Consider the following 17,500-nt stretch of genomic DNA (forward strand, 5'->3'; position numbering starts at 1 on the left):
TCAGAATATGACTTTACCTATTCTATCATATTGAGGGTAATGTTATAATTAATTACAATTCTTCTTTTAAACCAACCCTGCAATCATGCTGTTTGATTTTGTGTGACAACCAAACAAGCCCCAGTTTATCTGTCATCTAGTTCATATAGAAAACTAGCCCAGAGAATGAAGAAATGGTTGTTTCAGAGTATGCTAACTTCAAAATACTTACTATAGAATTCTAAAAATGAGTCCCAGGTTAAAGTACATTACCCTGAGAAATTAGTCAGGAAACCTGCACAGTTAATGGGAACCCTCAGTTTGCCTAATTGTTGGCATTAAAGAGGAAATTTCAAGGTCTATTAAGAAGGAAAATGAAAACTCAAGTGCATACAGTGGTTCAGGGTGTGCAGAGGAGGCTGGCAAGGGCATGAACAAAACGCGAGGAACAAAAATCATAGAAAGAGTTGCAAAGAGGTCTTATGAAAGTCAAGCGCCGTAAGAGGGACAGGAAAGAGTCCGGAATGATCCAAATAGCCACTTGATCTAAGGCTGAAAAATGGCTACTCCTCAGAATGACAGTACATACTACAACTGTAGGTGTATGCCTCTTAGATAATAATGGTCACTTAGGAACAAATATTAATGTTCAGCAGATTTTTAAAAATCAGCTAAAAGCTCAGTATCTTCCATCTGTGCAGAAAATACTTTCTTTCATTAATAGATATCATCATATTATTTTAAAATTTTATTTCACTAAAAGCATAGGGTCGCTGTGAGTCAGAACTGACTTGACGATACCTAACAACAACAACAAAAGCATTCTGTAGCTCAATTATATGTACTTACGAAAAAATTATTTAAAAAATTGTCTATAATACTCCGGAGGTTTTAGGCTGTGAACTGATGTGAACATTTTTTTTAATGTGAATTTTAGAGAATTAGACCACTAAGAAGAATTTCTAGAGTGATGAGGGCATATAAAATCAGAAATGTTAAAACAGCCATTTACCTTTTTATTAATCAATTTAAATGTCTGTCAACTCAGAATATTTTCCATGACTAAGATGAAAAACATAATAGCCTTACATTTGGGATCTGAAGGAAAAATGCGTTACGGTGCTTTCTAGCTCTGAATACTGTAGATGTGCTTTGTTAAATTGACCTCATAGGCTGCAAGAGTTCCTGCTTCTCCTAAATGCTTAAAGACGCTTGTGTTAACATTTACTGAGCACAATGCAATGCCCTAGGTGTCGAGGACAATATGATAAACAAGACAACCCGGGCTCTCAGCTCACACTATAAGACATTACCTGCCAAACTGTGGTTGCTGGATCAACTGTGTAAAAATCACTGGGGCTGCTTATTAAAAGTGTGGATTTTTTTGCATCTTCTTAAACTTACTGATTCATAAACTCAGAGATGCTAGAAACGCCCATTTAAAAATAATATTGTACATATTTCTTAGACACCGAAAGGATTACTTAGAATATTACTGAGGGATAGACCCTTTAGCAAATATTTTGTTGTGGTAGTAGACATTCTCAGGTAGATATTCTTAGCATGAAAGATGGACTTGTAGCACAACCTAGAAGGGTGGGAAGGCCTCTTGTAAGAAGGAACACCTAAGACTGATCTTTACAGGAGAATGTCCTATGTAACACATGTGTTTTTGGAAAGAGGGATATTATAGAAATTTTCTAGGCAAAAACAAATGCATACACCAAGAAAGAGAGGTTAGAAAGTGACTAGTATACCGGGAAATACAAGGAGTTTGTTTCCAAAAAACCAAACCAACTGCCATTGAGTGGATTCCAACTCATAGTGACCCTACAGGAAAGGAATTTGTTTAGATGAAGGATAAAGGACACAGAAAAGGAGTGTCAATAGATGAAGGTAGAGAGTTAGTCACCAAATCATAAAGAACCTAGAATGTTATGTTAAGGAAATTGGATTGTATCTCATGTTTCACTGATTTTGATATTCAAATGCAAAAAACAGTAATTTCTAAAGAAACAACTCCAGAGATAGAGACAATACAGAATATTTAACACTGATGTTGCTCTGCTTCAGTCAGTTGTTGCCATGGGGAAATGTGGCACAGAGTTGCCAGATTGTCCAGTCTTTCAAAAACAGTCAAAAATCTGGTGTTTTCATTACAATTAGGTTCAGTTGCAAATAACAGGATATCCTAAGTAATACTGGTTAAGTAAGAATTAAATTATTTATTACTCACAAAGTAGTTTGAGGTAATACAGTCCTAGGCTGAAATGTCAGTTCTGCTTCACCAAACCATAGGAAGCCAGTGTAGCTCACTCTCTAACATCCCTAATTGTAAGTCTTCTTGCCTTGATTCCTTGCTGTCCTGGATGAGAGTTGAAGAAAGTTTGAATGTTAGTGTGGAAGATGTCCCGATATACTTTACATTTGTCAAGTAGAATGACAAACTCAGAGAAAAGAATTTTGGAAGGAAGGAAGCCAGATGCCAGTGTACTGATAAGTGCATGCAAGGTGTGGAAGAGAAAATAAGTAATTATTGTAAATTTGATTTTTTTTTGGTGGAAATTGGATAATAAGGTATTGGACACAGCTAGAGAGTAAAACAGGTCAGAGGGAAAAAAATTCTTTTTTTTTACAATGGGATAAATATAAAAATATTTATCTTCCTTGCTCTCACTAGAAATTAATCAAAAGTATTGAATAGCAGTAGTGAAAGTGGGCATCCTTGTCTTGTTCCTAATCTGAGACAGAAAGCTTTTAATATGATGTTAACTGTGAGTTTTCCATAAATTCTCTCTATCATGTTTAGAGATTTCCATCCTATTTCTAGTTTATTGAGTGTTTGTATCATGAACAGATGATGGATGTTTCAAATGCCTTTTCTGCATCACTTGAGGTAATCATTTTTGTTTGTTTTCCCCTCTGTTCTATTAATATAGTGTATTACATTGTTTGATTTCCTTATGTTGAAATATCCTTGCATTCTTGGGATAAAACCACTCGGTCATGATGTATAATGCCTTTAATATGCTGTTTTATTTGGTTTGCTAGTGTTTTCTTGAGGATTTTTTCTTCTATAATAATAAGCAATATTGTTTGGTAATCCTTCTTTTCTTGTGATGTCTTTATCTGTCTTTGGTGTCATGGTACTGCTGACCTATACGATGAGTTAGAAAGTGTTCCCTCCTCTTGTTATTTTTATTTATTTCTGTGTGTGTGTGTGTATGTGTATGCGTGGGGAAGAGCTTGAGAAGCATTGGTGTTAACGTTTTTAAGTGTTTGGCACAATCCCCCAGTGAATTTATCTGGTACTAGACTTTTCTTTGTTGGGAGTTTCTTTTGTATATATGGTATATATGATTCAGTCCCTTTAATTGCTTTCAACCTGTTGAGATTTTCTTCTTGAGTCAGTTAATGCAATTTGTGTGTTTCTAGGAATTTGTTCATTTCATCTAGATAATCTAATTTGTTGGTGTACAATTGTTCATAGTATTCCCTTAGGATCCTTTTTTATTTGTGTATGGTCTGTAGTAATGTCCTCACATTCATTTATTAATTATTTGCATCCTCTCTCTTTTCTCCTTTGTAAGTGTAGTTAAGGATTTGTCAGTTTTACTGATCTTTCCAAAGCTCCAACGTTTGATTTTATTAACTCTATTGTTCTTTATTATGTATTTTATCTATAGCTTCTCAAATCCTTATTGTTTTCTTCCTTATGCTAGACTTCCTTATGCTAGATTTGGGTTTAGTTTACTCTTCTTTTTCTATTTCCTCAATGTCTAAATTTATTTTTTTGTGATCTTACTTTTTCTGATTATTATTATGTTTTTTAATGTAAGCATTTATAGCTTTTAATTTCCCTCTGAGCACTGTCTTCACAGCATCCCAAAAGTTTTGGTATGCTGTATTCTTCTCTCCATTTGTCTAAATATTTTCTAATTTCTCTTCTGATTTCTTATTTGTCCCATTGATTAAGAGTTTGTTGTTTATTTTCCACATAACTGTGATTTTTTAGTATTACTCTATTATTTCTTTTCTTTCTGTTATTGATTTGTAGTCTTATTTCATTGTTTTCAGAGAAGACTCTGTGTGATTTCAATGTTTTTAAAATTTATTGAGACTTATATTGTGGCCTAGCATATGGTCTAGCCTATAGAATGATCCATGTGCACTTGAAAAAAATTTTTATTCTGCTGTTTTTGGGTAAAGTGTATTATATACGTCTGCTTGGTCTAGTTGGTTTCTAAAGTAGCTCAAGTCCTCTTTATTTATTGATCTTCTTTCTATATGTTCTATTCATTTTTCCAAGTGGTGTATGAATTCTACAACTACTATTGTACAACTGTCTATTCTTCCTTCAGTTCTGCCAATGTTTGCTTCATTTGTTTTGGGGCACTGTTTTTAGATGCATATACGTTGGTAATTGTTATTACATCTTGATGAATTGATGCTTTTCCAATATATAATGTTCTTCTTTGACTCTTGTGACAGTTTTTTACCTAAAGTCTAACTTGTCTATCATTACTATACCCACAATATCTCTCTTTTAGCTACTAGTTCTATGAGTTTGACTACTTTTCCATCATTTTACTTTCAACCACTTCGTGTCTTTCCATCTAAAGTAAGTCTCTTTAGACAGCATATAGTTCAATTATTTTTTTATCTGTCTTTTGATTACAGAGCTTAATTCATTTACGTTTAAAATAAGTACTCATATAAACCAAAACCAAACCAACTGCCGTCCATTTGATTCCAACACATGAAGACCCCATGCATGCAGAATGGAACTGCTCTGTAGAATTTTCAAGGCTTTGACATTTTGGAAACAGATCACCAAGCCTTTCTTCCCAGGTGACTCTGGATGGATTTGAACTGCCAACCTTTTAGTTAGTAGTTAAGCACTTAACCATTTGTGCCACCCAAGGGATCCTAATTACTGGTATAAAAGGACTGATATAGAAAGAATGATTTCTGCCATTATGCTATTTGTTTTCAGTGTACTTTATACCTTTTTTGTTTGTCATTTCCTCCATTTTGGCCTGCTTTTATTTGTTTAATTTTTTTTTTCTTTTTAGTGAAACATTTTGATTCGTTTTTGTTTCCTTTTTGTCCATATTGTTTAGATATTTTATTTTTTCTTTGTGGTCACCATGGGAATTATATTTAACATCCTAAAGTTTAATTTGGATTGATAGTCACTTAACATCAATAGTGTGCAAAAAAATCTGCTTCTATATAACTCCATCACTTCTTTATGTTGTTGTTGCCACTAATTACCTCGCTGTACGTTGTGTTCTTAATAATATAAATTTGTAATTATTTTATGCATTTTTATTTTAAATAATGTTATGATATAATGAAGTTACAAATGAAAAATACAATAACACTGGTTTTTAAATTTACCTTTGTAATTATCTTTACTGGAGATCTTTATTTCTTTATATGGCTTCAACTTACTCTGTAGTATTCTTTTATTTCAAAGAGCTCTTAGGGCATTGCTTGTAGAGCAGGTCTAGTGGTAATAAATTCCTTCAGCTTTTTGTTTATCTAGGAATGTCTTCATTTCTCCCTCATTTTTAAAGTTCAGTTTTGCTGAGTATAGAATTCTTCATTAACAAGGTTTTTTGTTTGTTTTTGTCTTCCATCACTTTACATGCGGCATCTCACCGTATTGGCCTCCATTGTTTATGATGAGTAATTGTCTGCTAATCTTACTGAGAATCCCTTGTACATGAAAAGTCATTGATCTCTTGCTGCTTTCAAAATTCTCTCTTTGTCTTTGGATTTCAACAATTTTATTATAATGGGCCTCATTTTGGATGTCTTTGAGTTTATCCTACTAGGAGGTTTTAGAGCTTCTTAAATATGTATATTCATGTCTTTCAACAAATTTGAGAAGGTTTTGGCCATTATTTCTTCAAATAATTTTTCTGTCCCTTTCTCTTTCTCTTTTTCATATAGGACTCCCATACAAATGTTGGTCCACTTGATGATGTCTGTCTTAGTTATTTAGTGCTGCTATAACAGAAAATACCACAAGTGGATGGCTTTAACGAAGAGAAATTTATTCTCTCACAGTCTAGGAGGCTAGAAGTCCAAATTCAGGGTGTCATCTCCAGGGGAAGTCTTTCTCTCTCTGTCGGCTCTGGAGGAAGTTCCTTGCCAGTGTCCCAGAGGTCCTTTAAATATCTGTCCATTTTTTCTCTCTTTTCCTCACTAGATAATTTCAACCATCCTATTTCCAAATTTGATTATTCTTTCTTTGGCCAACTTAAACATGATTTTGAACCCCTCTAGTGATATTTTTTTATCTGTTACTGTACTCTTCAGCTCTAGAATTTCAGTTTTATTCTTTTTATAGTTTCTATCCCTTTATTGATATCCTCATTTTGTTTATGCACTTTTTTCTGAATTCCTTTATTCTTTGCCTATGATTTACTTTAGCTCTTTGAGCATATTTAAGACAGCTGTTTAAAAGCACTTGTGTAGTATGTCTAATGTTGGGCTTCTATAGGAATAGTTTCTGTTGCTTTGTTTGTTTGACTGGACCAATCTCTCCTGTTTCTTTGTATTCATTGTGATAGTCTTTGCATTGTTGTTGAAAACTGGAGATTTTAATAGTTTAATGTGGTAACTCTGAAAATCATGTCGCCCTCCTTTCACAAGATTTGCTCTTTTATTTTTTTACTGAAGACTGTAATATTTGTTCAGTTAGTGAATTTGCCAGTCCATTTTGTATGTGTAGTGTGCTTGCAATGACTGCATTCCTTGTCATGTAAGGTCCCCGCGATTTGATCTTTTATTTATTTATTTTATTTTTGAAGGTGTAGTGCTCTGTTGGCTTAGTGAATTTTCCAAACTATGTGTGTGTGTATGTATGTGTTTGTGTGTGAGCATGCATAAATGCAAAGACTCTATTCCTTGTTATGTATGAAAAGAGAATCTATTTGTTATCTTGTGTTCAGCTAGTGATTTGACAGATATTTCATTAAACATTAGGAGATAAAACCAAAGAAAACTAAACTAAGCAAAAAGACGAGAAACAAACAAACAAAAACATGTCTCCCAGTCTTTGCAGACTGATTCTAAGCTGGGGCACTCCATCACCTAGCCAATCTTACACTGAGCCTAAGGATCATCCTGAGGGGAAAGTTAGGGTTTTCTCAGGTGTTTTGTGGGCGTGTGTCTTGACCTGGTATGATATGGCTTTCTCAGTTCCCCAATATACATGGTGCTTTTAAATATACTAATTACTCAAACTTTCTCTCTGGCCTTAGATGGTCTATTGTGTATCTCAACTGTACTCTTTTGCCCCAGGTGGCTGTGAGTTGAGTTGTTAATGCACATTAGAGTGTTTTTGAGCAATGTCTGCCCTGAGTGAGTTCCAGGATAGAGGAAACAATTATGAGCACCTTGCATCAGATCTTCATGTAGTCTCCAGACAGGTTAGAACAGACAACTAAGATAAGTGTAATTAAGATATATTCTGCTCACTCCAGTGCCAGGGACCAGGATCCTACACTGGGAATACAAGCTGCTGTCCTCATAGCTGATGCTGAGCTGGGGAGATGCAGGGCATTAGTATATAAAAAAGTGACAAAGCTTTCTTACCATTTTTTAAAAGCATCTTTTCTTTTATTGATCTTTCAGTTGGTTGCTGTACATCTCTGACTATTTTTTATAATTCTGACAAGACTGGTTCTGACAGTTTTTGCTTTTTTTAAATGTTTTCATGGGGTGGGGCATAGGAGTTTGGAACTGCCCACTCTACCATCTTGCTGACATCACTTTGCCTAGAAATTTTATTTTGAGACAGTGTTCATACGCAATTTAGAGAATTTTCATTCATTTACTTATTTAACAGAAACTGTTCTAGGCACTATGCTCAGTGGGGCCTAGGAATCAGTAACTGAACTTCTTATTTTTTTCATGAATTTTGACTTCTAACATTTATAACATCTGATATACTGACTTTTGCTTGCAACAAGCCAAACCAAAAAACAACAACAACAACAACAACAACAAAAAACTGTTACCATCAACTGTATATTTCGACTTATAGCAACAATAAAAGCCCATTGCCATCGAGTCTCTTTCAACTCATAGCAACCCTATAGGACAGAGTAGAAGTGCCCCATAGAGTTTCCAAGGAGTGCCTGGTGGATTCGAACTGCCAGCCTTTCAGGTAGCAGCTGTAGCACTTAACCACTATGCCACAGAGTATCTAAATATATTTTCTATCCCTAACACATTAATTATATCGTGTATATTATACCATTTGTAGTTTATTGTTATTAGAGGAAGTGGTGGTGGTAGTAGTGGCGTGACATATTCTCTCTTTCTTTTTAATGATATTTTATTGTGTTTTCAGTGACGGTTTACACAGCAGTTTAGATTCCCCTTCAACGATTTTACACAAGCTGTTCAGTGACATTGGTTACATTCTTCACAATATGTGAACATTTCTTTTTTGGTTGTTCCATTTCAATTAACCTAGTTTCCCTACCCCCCTTACATTCTTATCTTTGTTTTAAAGTAATTGTTGATCATTTGGTCTCATATAGATGATTTCTTAAAGGAGAACAGTACTTACGGGTGATATTCATTGTTTTTTGAGCCCATTTGTTCTTTAGCTACAAGGTGCCATGGCTCTCTTTTTAAATTGATATTAATTCACATGTTTTTGAAGTTTGATTCTTCATAAAATATTTACTAAAAGCCTAGGATTTTACTGGCACAGAGTATGTTTGTGTGTAAGTTGTGTATGGAATTATCTTCTTGCAAATATGAAATCATCAGAATAGACCCTGTCTTAAAGCTATAAGAAAGGATAAGTAATATTTTTTATAGTGGGTAAAATAAGTGCCCAAACCAGAGTCATTCCTACCTAGAGAAAGATAAATAAGTAATGATCTGCAGCCAGCTCTCCTGAAGAGATATACTTGGGGTCTAACATGTTGTGTTTTCCTCAACAAGGTGGAAAGTAACTCATTCCAAGCTCCCTTGATATTTTCCAGGAAATATAAATTTTAAAATAATGTGAACATGTATGTTTTTAGTGATTCTTTTTATTTGCAAAAATGGCAGATAAAACAATATCTTGAAATAATGCCTATGAGTCACAAATTTTACTCTAAGACATCCAAATAGCTTTCTCTCTATACTCGCCTTAGAAGCCCAAAGTCAAGTATTTGTTCCAAGCTGGCAATCTAGTGGGTGGGAAGGTTTACTTCTGTTCTTTAAGGACTTAGTTCCTGATAAATTGTGTTAGCAAGATGTCCTTTGAGCACCAATATCCGTCTCTTCCATAATTCTCCATATTATTTCATAGAACAATCTAACTGCCTTCATACAGGCAACAATCTTTGGTGATCCAGGATTCATTTGTATTTGTCCTTTTTAAGCTACCTCATTAAAGTCCTTATTTACCTTATAATAATAAAATAGAATCATATCTCTTTTCAGTGATGCTATAAATGATTTAAGAACTGTGACTTTTTTAGACACTTCCCAATGACACATATCATGTGATGGCACAAAGTTTCAACTAGCAAATGTAATATAATGATACTTATTTTCATTATTACAATAGTTGCTTCTGTTTCCTCTAGTTCTGTCAGGAGAAAAATGCAAACCCTTCCGTGTAGTTTATTCACAAATAAGGTTAAATTAGCACCTATTTTACAGACAAGTCAACTAGTCATGAATTTAGATTGAATTTAAAACTAAAACGTCATCTGTAGTAACAGTTTGTCAGAGTCACAAAAACTGAATGCCAAGGTAAGGTTATCACAGAGAAGGTATAACTGAGTTCATATTTTGTAGAATAACCTGACCAATTTTCACTTTGCCTAGAATACGTTAGTTAGAGGAGTAACAGAAGAATCTTGCCTTCCAGAGAATTTCTGACTAATGTTAGAAATTATTAGCGTAGTTATATACAGGAAAATATTCTTTGTTTATTCTGTGTTTTATGAAATTTTGCCCTTTTAATATAGACACCCATAAACAAATGTTTTAAAATTCTAAATACAATGTTAGTCATTTTCTAAAACTATTAACAGATGAAAAGTTCAATCGACTGTACACCAAAGTAAATGTTGAAATGACTTAAGTAAATTGGAAAACAAAACGACTATTTTAAATATCTATATACCTTATCATACACTATTCCAAATAGGAACACACACATCTTAATATGTGGTTCTGTTTTCCACAGCCTTCTTCAAACCTTCATGCTCTAACCACTGTTAGTTACACACAACTAGAAACAAACAGCATATCTAGCAGCTTCTTATAAATTATAGTTATGATGACAATTGAAATCAATTTAAAAAAATATAGGCTTCATACATATAGATTTCTATAAGGCTAATATATTTTCCGACATAATGTATTACACATGGAATACTGTAGTACTATTTTAAAACATATCTTGTTATATTCTACTTTATTTTCAAGAGATAAGAAAAAAATATACATATATTTCAGAAATCTTTACTGTTGTAAATACTTGATTTTTAAGTGGGTATTAATTGCTGCATATTGTTATATATTTATTTTTTTTAATATTTAAATACTTAAACCCCTCTTCCTGTGACCTAGTTTCCAAATTATTTTGCAACTAGAGAGACATTATTCTTTATCAATATTTATAAGTATTTGTAATGATAAATTTAAAAATTTTATTTTAAATGTTATTTGGATAGTGTCAATTTTTTGGGAATATTTGAAAAAAACTCATTTATATAAAACAAAGTTGTATTTTATGGTTTTGTGTAGTAATAGTTTTTATTAGCATTTTATTATTACTATTTAATTTTAATTATTTCACATAAAAAATAAACACATTGTATAGAGGAATAAATACATTTTTATACTTTTAAAATACAAACCAAATAAAGAATAAATAAGGTATTAGCGTTTGTTTCAGTATATTTGCTAAGGAGGATAATATGTATCTATTGAGTTAAATAAAAAGTATACACCTAAAAATTCATTTGCATAGATTTCAGAGTCTTTTAAAATTTACTTCAGACTTAAAGATATTTAAGTGAGTATCCAATCAGTAAATCAGATATTAAATACGTATCTGACAGAGCTCCTAACTTGGGACTTAGGGTCATCATCAGGATACCTATAAATTATTCCTTATTATATTGCTTTGAATTCTCTCAATATTTTCACTTAACTATCACTGGTTTAGGGTCCATGGATGATGCAAAAGGTTAACAAACGTGGCTGCAAACATAAAGATCGGAGGTGTGAGTCTGTCTAGAGGTCACCTAGGAAGAAAACTGTGGTGATCTACTTCTGAAAACTCAGTCATTGAAAACCCTATAGAGCACAGGTCTATTCTGACATCCATGGGATCTCTGTAAGTCAGAATCGACCTAAAGGCAACTGGTTTTCATCACTGGTTTATCTTTACATTCTCCCTCCAAAGTATCAAACATTTACAGGGTATTTAAAAAGCAATCTTTCTCTAGAAAACAGTTTGATATCATAACACGATTGACAAAAGATCAAGTGGCATTTACTGGAGGAGTGGTTATGAATGGTCTAGACATTCTCAGGATGAGTTGATCTTTGAAGGGTGTTTTGAGTCAGAGAATATTAGTCAGAGATAAGGAGAGTGACTTCAGGCCAGAGAAATGTCTTTGTGATAATAATGCTGGTTGGAAACAATGACGAGAAAGTGGAGGGCAGGAAGTAGGCTTACCTGTCAATAGATATGATCACTGGTCATAATAATTTTTGTGGCATAACTGGAGTTGAAGAAACTCAGTAAAAGGAAGAAAAGTATGGGAAGGCATTACATGCTTGGTTGAGTGTTAATATATGATCACTGTGTAGTTTTTATGAGTAAGAGTGTATGATGAAATAAAAATTTGTAAAATATGGCTCTTAACTAATGGAATGAATGGAGAAAAGGAGGTAAGGAAGTTGTTACAGAAGCTTAAGCTAAAACTGCCTCAGTTTTGAACTGTAAGCCTACCGGGACAATAGAAAAAAAGCAAATATATCCAGGAAAGATTAAATTTATAAGCCTCCCTAAAAATGGTACTTTTATATTTTGCCAATATTATTCTATACATGTCTTTAACCTACTATTTATTATATTAAAAGAAAAGGGATACTTGCTTTTTATTGTCTTGAACCACGTGATTCTCATGTTAGTGTGTACCTTACTTCAGAATCAACAATTAATTAAATAAGAACTTTTCTTTTGAGATCACCAACACATACCAACAATCACAGCTTGTCCTGAAATGAGGGGTTTCCAGGGATGCAGAACTTTCAGTGTTGAGACCACGAAATTCTTGAGCAAATCGTGACAAATTTTTCACCAAAATACATACTCATTCTCCAAAAATTACTAACTTTAGAATTAACTTTGAAAAGTGAATGATTTCTGTATTTGCTTGAAATTGTGGAGGATATAATCTCCAGGAAGTATAATGTCATCTTTGCTTACTTTATTAAAATGTTAATGGCTTCTTCTTTTCTGAAATCTCTGAGGCAACTTTCTATCCAGATCCATCTGAATCTCTTTATTTCTAGGTTAATATATAACTAAGTAACTTTATCCTAAAATAATCACTGTAATTCTGATCTCTGTTCTTAAAGGATCTAGCAATATGGTGCCCATGTTTCCCACATCAAAACCCAAAACACATGGGATGACGCTTATTAGTAAGACAGAATGGCATAATATTTAACATCAGATATTTCCCAGGTAAATCTAGGCATATGGAAGTGCAACCATTAAAAAAAAAAAAAAAAAACCTACATCTTTCTCCCTGCAGAGCAGGGGCTGATGGGTTCAAACCACCGACCTTTCTGTTAGCAGCCAAGCACTTAACGACTGCACCACCAGGGCTTCTCAATCTAAAGTTATGAAATAGAAATTCAAGTGTGAAAGAGTTAATTTTCTAAAGAATATGTGCGGCACATTATTTTAGGCCAATAAGTGTTCAATGCATATTTCTTTTAATCCCAGAATAAATGTGGTAGGGAAATAACTACTTAAAAGATTTTCTGAAGGTTCTTTCTTAAATGATTCCTAAGTTAATAGTATTACATCACTGTTTCTTATCCTATGCTTCCCATAAGTTGACAAGTTTAATCTATAGAGTAATTTGACATATACCCTCTTATGGACAGATATTTTTCTGGTGCTCAAATTCAATTACAGGGTTAAGTAAGAAATAGCAGCAAATATATGGGTTCAGGAGTTTTACTGAAGCCATAACTTTCTAGGTCATACACTCGTGATATAAAGGAGTGATTTGTTAGTAACAAGCTTTTACATTTATAGACTATATTTCCTTAGCCACTTCTTGGAACTGAATAAGTCTAACTTAATTGTCCTCTCTAAATCAGATTTACTATAGTAATTTCCTTTGCAGTGTTTCAAGAATAACCGTATTATTCTCCAAGGGAATATCTAATGGAGGCTTTTAGCATGGATATTTTCTTCAGGCCCTCACTAGAACAAATCATCTGAGGAAGCAGCAGCAACCCCTCTCAAAATATCTTCATGGTGGCCCTTCTTCCAGGACTAAGGGTAGGGGATGCAGGGCAGAGTTGGAATGGAGTCATTTTTATAAGGTGTCATTCTTAGGTAGTCATTCCTTTCGCTTTTATCATTAAGTGACTGATGTGCATTCAATTTGTATATATGACATAAAAAATTGTTTCCTTACTCGGCTTAATTTTCACCAGTGACCAAATAACTGGATAAATAATAAGCAAGATGTGTGCAAGGCAATTTAACTCTTAAAATCCCCCAATATAGTATTCTAAGAACCGATGTTTAGAAAGATAAACATTTTCTGTGAAATTTAACTTTTTTATTACTAGAATGATAACTGAGTATTAGATGTAATGGGAGAAAGCTCTACATTTTTTTGTTTTCTTTATTAACATTTTTCTTTTGAAAATGTATTATTTATTTTTAAGTGTGATATGGAAGAAACACCTGGCAATCTGCTTCCAAAAAATCAGCCATTGGAAAACCCTATAGAGCACAGTTCTACTCTGACACACATGGGGTTGTCATAAGTCATAGTCAAATCAACAGTACTGAGATGGATAAATGGAACTGAGATAGATGTGTATATATATAATTATTAATTTATATATATATATATACCCATTGCTACTGAGTCAATTAAATTGACAAGGAGTATTAAGAGTTCCGGACAGGCCCTGTGAAGCCCAAAGTAAGTTACTTAACACACATTTATAGTAGTGTCAATCAGATGAGTTTGACTGTGGGGAAGCACAAACAAATACAAATGGTGAGGAGGGTTTTAGGAACCCAGGGTGGCAAAGAGGGAATTGAATGCCTGTCAGGGTGGTGAGGTTACTAAGTAAGAGGAAGTCTAGGGACCTGAAGTGGTGAGAAAGAATTTGATAGCTCAGAAAGTACCTAACAAGATGTCCTGAAATCACAATTTTTCCTCAACACAGAAGCTCCTATGGAATTATCTATTCTATTTGCTTCTCAGACTTTTATAAAAAGCAAACACTTTGGCTCAGATGAAGGAATCGACTTTCTTTATTCAAAGAAAAGCAGGGGGAACTGGTATCATTAATTTTCTCTAAGATCGATAGCATAATATTTATAGTCATTTTGGTAGTATATGGATATATCAAATGATAACATAGCCATGAAATAATACAACTTTGTGATAGCTTGCATAAAAGAAACAAAATATAGAGAATTTAAAATAAGTAAAGTGGTAGGATTGCACCCCTGGAAATGACCAATATTAATTATTAATTTAACATACATAATTCTTCAATTAATTATGGCTTGTAGACATCTCATTTACAAATTTTAAAGAAACTCGAATATGTTACATCATTATTTATTATTTATTACTAATAAAATCTATTTTTATTATATATTTATGTTTTACTTTTTGTCAAATAATGTGCAAAACACTATTTTGACGTTGGTACTATATATTAAAAAAAAAAAAAATCTTCCCATTACAATTTGAAAACGTGTGAAAGTAAAAATGAATAAAAATCACATAAATATTTGTCTAAAATTAATCACTTTTTCACTGGGCCCTGGTTTTGCAGTGGTGAGCTTTTGGCTGCTAACCAAAAGGTCAGCATTTCAAATTCACCAGGTGATTCTGAGAAACCCTATGGGGCAGTTCTGCTCTGTCCTGTAGGGTCGCTATGAACCCTAGTGGACTCAACTGCAAAGGGTTTAATCACTTTTTCAAGGAGCCCTGGTGGCGTGATGGTTAAGCACTTGGCTGCTAACCCTAAACTGGGTGGTTGGAACACACCAGCAGCTCCATGGGAGCAAAGACCTGCGGATCTGCTCTTGTAAAGATTACAGCTTAGGAAACCCTATGGGCAGCTCTACTCTGTCCTGCAGGTTCACTATGACTCAGAATCTACTCTACGCCAAACAACAAGAAAATAACTTTGTACTGATAATTTACATTTTTAAAAAACCCATGATCATATTATATGTACCAGCTTAAATACATTTTTCAATTTTGTATTTTCAGTTATTTGTTTTTTATAGTTACACAGTTTTCAAAATTACAATTTCTAATTACTATGTAATAAATAGGAGCCCTGGTGGCACAGTGAGTAAGCACTGGACTGCTAACCAATCAGCAGTTTGAATCCACCAGCCGCTTCATGGAGAAGATGTGGCAGTCTGCTCCCATAAAGATTACAGCCTTGGAAACTCTGTGGGGCAGTTCTACTCTGTCCTATGTGGTTGCTATGAGTTGGAATTTGACAGGATGGCAACGGGATTGTTTTGTTTTTTGGTTTGTATGATAAATGATCTAGTTGACTTGTTTTTCCACTGTCGTTGCCAGTTCTTGGACTGCCTTAACCCTCTTAGAAAATAAAAATGGACCAGGATAGAAATCTTAGCAGCATGCGACGCCAGTTGCATGAATCCTCAACCAGTTTACTCAGGATCTGAGGATAATAAACCTCTACTCTGTCATAGCCCAAGATTCCTTCAGGCAACAATGCAAATGTGTGGAATAGGCAAAAATATAAATATGCAAATACAAATTTTATTTGCTCACTGTTATCATTATTAATTTAAGCACATCCCCTTTATTGTATTTTTGACTGTTTCTAACTATCTGCAATTAGCCATTTCTCCTTGGTTAATATATTTTTGTAATTTAGATTTTTAGGTATTTTAGATGAATACTTTGATCTAGATTCAAAGAATTAGAATTCATGGGCCAAAAGATATATAAATTTTTTAAATGACATGACCTGTTCAGGATGTGACAAACCTGAATTCAGAACTTCTTGGACGAAAAAAACCTAATGAACTTTCCATGAATGCCTCTCTCATCTTCTGTACGAAACAGTTGCACAAACAAATGGGTACTGAAGAAATGTTAGTATTTTATTCAAATTTATCTTTAATGGAACTCATAGAGCAGATTCTAGGTTAAGAAAGGCCGAAAAGATTACAAATTAAACAATCCATCAAACATAGGGGAAAAATAACTTTCTTATACTTGTTACCATGTCACAAACTATGTGCGGACTTCTCAAGTAGTATCCATATGGCTAGGAATACTTGAGCACTTTTACTGACTTCTGTCAGTCAATAAGCATTTCCTGAAGATATCCTTGGGATGTGATGCTGTGCTAGGAACCCATCTCTTTTCCCCTGACACATTTGACATATAACTTAGTGGGAAATGCGAAGTTATGACCAGCTTACAGCCTTGTTCCACTGTACAAAGTGGAGAAAGGAGAAGAAGCACAGGTGGACCAGCCTATATTAGTTTAAAAAACAGGACAACTACAACAGATTACTTTGGACCAGAGTCCCTTCATGGCTATCCTGGGCTTTGGACACTGTTGCCTTTGTGGGCCTACTTCTCCATGAAAACAAACAGGAAAAATTTTATGTCTGTGTTTGTATGAAAACTGATACTTGTAATGTTAAGTATTAAACATTTTATCCTACTTAGTCAAAGTTTCTTCTAAATTTAAAAGAAGCTTTCATGGGCCACTAAAAGGACTGTGCACCTTTGGTAGCGTGTCTCCTGTGCCTAATAGGTAAGTTCCCCTGCTTAAAACCATATTGCAGGCCAGCTCAGTTTTTTTCCTCCCTCTTCAAAATCAGTTAATACTTCTTAACTTGGAAGAGATGAGTTCTTTTGAAGCTGTTAACGTTGTCTGTATTTTCATGATCTACTAGGATCTAGGGTGATTCTTTTTTCTTTTTTTTTCTTCCCAATGTCAAGTGGTGTGTATGTGAAATAGGATGAAAAAAAAAAAAAATCAAATCTGTTGCTGTCAAGTCGATTCCGACTCATGGTGACCCTATAAGACAGAGTAGAACTACCCCATAGGGTTTCCAAGGAGCGGCTGGTGGATTTGAACTGCCCACTTTTGGTTAGCACCCGAGCTCTTAACCACTGCTCCAACAGGGATTTACTTGTTCAAATAGACATATTTTAAAAAGTAGTATCTCTCACTTGAGAACAAATACTGA

The sequence above is a fragment of the Trichechus manatus genome, unplaced genomic scaffold (assembly GCF_000243295.1).
Source record: "Trichechus manatus latirostris isolate Lorelei unplaced genomic scaffold, TriManLat1.0 scaffold00013, whole genome shotgun sequence".
NCBI classification, from domain to species: domain Eukaryota; kingdom Metazoa; phylum Chordata; class Mammalia; order Sirenia; family Trichechidae; genus Trichechus; species Trichechus manatus.